The sequence below is a fragment of the Vicugna pacos genome, chromosome 9 (genome assembly GCF_048564905.1).
Source record: "Vicugna pacos chromosome 9, VicPac4, whole genome shotgun sequence".
Classification (NCBI taxonomy): domain Eukaryota; kingdom Metazoa; phylum Chordata; class Mammalia; order Artiodactyla; family Camelidae; genus Vicugna; species Vicugna pacos.
In genome coordinates, this window is record NC_132995.1 from 53,463,648 (window position 1) to 53,467,644 (window position 3,997).

General features: G+C 48.8%; 1 pseudogene; it reads left to right on the forward strand.

Annotated features, from left to right (window-relative positions):
- Nucleotides 1–301: 301 nt before the first annotated feature.
- Nucleotides 302–686, forward strand: LOC102529416 (large ribosomal subunit protein uL29 pseudogene; annotated as a pseudogene).
- The last annotated feature ends 3,311 nt before the right edge of the window (nucleotides 687–3,997 follow it).

Below are 3,997 nucleotides of genomic sequence, written 5' to 3' on the forward strand. Positions count from 1 at the left end.
AGTCACCCTGTGCAGTCAGGGTGATTTCATCTGGGCTGGAAGGAGGCAGCGCCACATTTGAGGTGAAACTGCATTCTTGCTATGACTGCAGTGAACAGAGGCCAGGGGCCCTTCCCCTCTGGATTTGAAATCCACTGATTGCCCAAAAGAGTGTGTTGCTTCAAGCCCTGCAGTTCTCGATTCTTCTCTCATTCTTAAAGTAACTAGGTGGGGTGGAGGGTATAGCTCAATGGTACAGCTCATGCTTGGCATGCACGAGGTCCTGGGCTCAATCCCCAGTACCTCCATTAAAATAAAAAACATGGCGGCAGCTTGTACAGCCACGGCCAAGATTAAGGCTCAAGACCTTTGCATCAAGAAGGAGGAGCTGCTGAAACAACAGGAGGACCTGAAGGTGGACCTGTCTCAGCTACACATTGCTGAAGTAACAGGCAGCGCGGCTTCTAAGCTCTCCAAGATCCAAGTTGTTCATACATCCATTGCTCATGTTCTCACCGTCATTAACCAGACTCAGAAAAAGAACCTCAGGAAATTCTACGACAGCAAAATGTACAAGCCCCTGGATCTGTGGCCCAAGAAAATATGTGCCATGCGCCACAGGCTCAATGAGCAGCAACCTGAAGACCAAGAGGCAGCAGTGGAAGGAACAGCTGTACCCACTGCAGAGCTACGTGGTTAAGGCCTGAGCATCCAGGCATCAATAACACAAACTGGCAACAATCAATCAATCAACAAACCTAATTCCGCCCCCTCTCCCAATAAAGATTTAAAAATTTTTAAAGAACAAAGTAAACTGAAGCAATGGGACCTACTGAGAAATAGGTACTGACCCCCTTGTGATGCCTGCCTAACCCGAGGGAGACTTTGTGGAGAGCAGGAGCGTAGGGTACCCTCCCCAAGATCCAGGAGACCCATGGGCGTCAATGCAGGCAGGGGTCCCACAGGCCAGTAAATCAGTTTCACAGACATGGAAAATCTTGGGTTCAGATCCTTCCCCAACCTGTATCCTCTTACTGCAACCAATTCCATGGGGCGACTTTTGGAAGCAAGGAAAGTGGGGCTTAAAATCTTCTCCCCTACCTGATCCTGAAATTTCAGCACGAAAGCTTCCATCCATGTCCCTGTTTCTCTTTTCCTGGAAGACTGCTGCTTTGCCACTATCAGTTCTTGGCCTTCACCGTGGAGGAAGGAGCTGAGAGCAAGTGTTCCCAGGTAGGGGGCCAGATACCTGAGATCCGAGGATGAAGGAGGCACTGGTCCCCTCCACAAACCCTAATGAGCACTTCCTATGTTAGGGGATGTCCTTGTCCTCCAGAGAGCCCTGAATGGACGGACAACTATAACAGCGTAGCAGACACATCTTTCGGCACACGGGACACAGCAAATCACACAGGTGGGAAGAGGGTTCAAGTCGCTTAACCTCATTAAGCCTTCATTCCCTTATCTGCAAAGTGGGGCTTACATGCGTGCCCTCTGAGGCGTGAAGACTGGATGAGAAAGTCAGCTCGGTGCCTGGCCTGCACTAGGTGCTCAATAAATGCCAGCTGGGGAGAAGGGGCTGACCCCAGCCTGGGGATTCTCACCAATAGTCTCACCAGCCGAGTATGAAACCGAGTCCCCCTAAAACCAAGTTTTCTTCCCCAGTTTATGATTAATCTCTCTCCCCGAAACTGTATTCCCTTTCTTGTCCCCTTTGGCCTTAATTCTGTGCTAACTGAACACTAATCAACCAGAATCAGATTAAAACTGCTGTTGTTGATAACATCGTGAATGTTCTAAAACAGCTGTTGTCAATAACACTGTTAATGTACTAAAGCTGCTATTATAGGCCTCATCATTAACTGCAAACTCAGGCTGTTTCTCCAGGGCAAGATGAGCTCATAGACTACACCCTCTGCCGCCCCCGCCCCTAGCCATGGACCACCTGGCCAGAGAATCATAAACCAGAGATACTCTGATTCCTGAAACTACTATTAAGAAAATGTCACAGGAATGCCACAAGACAATGACTAACCCCAGCTTCTTTGTTCTTGCCCTTGAAAACACCCCTAACTCAAAGACAAAGTTGGAGTGCTCCTGAGGCTTGTCTCCCACTCCCTTGCTTGGCGCCCTGCAGCAAATCCTTACTTTATTGCTACCTCCTGCTGCCAAATGGGCTTTCTGTGACCCAGGGCCCATGAGCCCTTTGCTGGGTTACAAGCGTTGTGGGCCCAAGCCCTGGTAGCTGGCTGTGCCCCTTCCTGGTGGAATCAATTCCCTGACCTGTAACAAGGGTGGGAATCTTGTTGTCCATCTCCCCCGTGTGTCCCCAGCACCCAGAACAATGTCTGCACACAGCTAGGGACTTGGTGACTGCATGAATACGTGAATGAACAAGTGCACCTTTTAAGTTCAGCTCAAATGCCGTCTCCTCTCTGAAGCCTCTGATAGGTCCCTCCCCAAGCTCCTGTGCCCTCACACCCCTACACTAGAGTGGTCTCTCAGCACCATGAAAATGTGTTCTCACCCACCCAGTGTCTAGCGCTGGGTGTGGGCTCGCCAATACTGGCAGAAATGAATATGAGAATGGAATGAGTAATCAGAGTGAAGGCGGAGGTGAGTGATTAGCTGATAAACCCACCTGCTGAGCCTCTGGCTTCCTCCCTCCCCTCCCAGCCCCCATTCCTGGCTCCCCAACCTAGTTTAGGATGCAGAGAAAACATGCAGGCAGGTCCTCCCTACCCGAGCTTTGTGGGAATTACTGCAGCACAGAGGGACAGTGTAAAAAGCAGACAGAACGAACTCTTCCCTCCCTGGGCCAAAACAGATGGAGTATCCCTGAGGGAGAAAGGCTGATAGGATATTGGCAAAGGGTTCATTCCCCTTTTGTAAGAAGGTAACTGAGGTCATTCCTGAACTTCAGGCTGTGGGTGGGGTCCTTGCAATGGGTCTGCAATCCACTAATGAACATAATTTTAAAATGGTTCCAACATATATTTGTTATTTCACAAATTTATGTAAACGAAGTTTAAAGGAATAAAACACATGCTCCTTTACCTTGGTGTCTTAAATCTGCTGTGGCCTCTTGTCCTTGGGCATTTTCTGAAGCACCAGAGGATAGAAAGCACGGGTCGGGCCTCTGTCCTCCACACCAACTCCCAGAGACTCTGCTCTCCAGATGCACCGGAACGGACCCTGGTGGCCATATTTGCACCTCGAGAGTCAGCTGCTCTAGCTGTAGGTGGTTGGACCTGGGTTGGTCACTTGACTCAATCTGGGCCAATCAGGTTCTTCCCCTGATCTTACGCCTCTACCACGTGGTGTCCTGGATTTGTGATTCCTAATTTCAGGTGCTGGGGGCAGACCCCGTGGGTAAAGGAGAGTAAACAGATTAGCAGGGAGAGAAGATGGAGAAGGGATACTACCAGGGTGTCTGATGGAACTTCCCTCTGGCTCTCACTCCCTCCTCAGGCCCTGTCACTCTTGGTCACTAGGAGTCAACCCCGTTTCTTTGGATAAACTACCCCATTCAACCCTTAAGCTCTCCCAGGTGGCTCCCAACGACGCTAACGACTGCAACCCCAATTTCCATGTTTGCAGGAAGCAGGAGGTTTCTATTTGAAAGGATTCAGAACTAATGGTCTAGGCTGCATAGAAACCCAAACTTCTGTAATTAAAGTAATCACGTGCTAAAAGCAACATCAGAGGAGCTCTGGCTTCTCTCCATGCTTAGATTCTTGAAAAATAAACTAGGAAAGGGCATATTTATCCTTCTTCTAAAGATAATGTTTTATTAGCTTCCTTGTTTTGGAAAAAAAAAAGTCAAGCAGCAATTTCCTTTATGAGAAAGAATTAATTAGAAAGATCTCCCTTTCCTTGGGCAGCTCTTTCTAATAAAACCTCAAGAGCAGCTGTGTCCTTGGCCCTCTCGATTTGCCAAAGGATCTTGTTACTCGTCCATGGTGCTTGTATTCAAGAAGAATCTGAGATGGACTAAAAGAAATCATGGAAGGGGTGT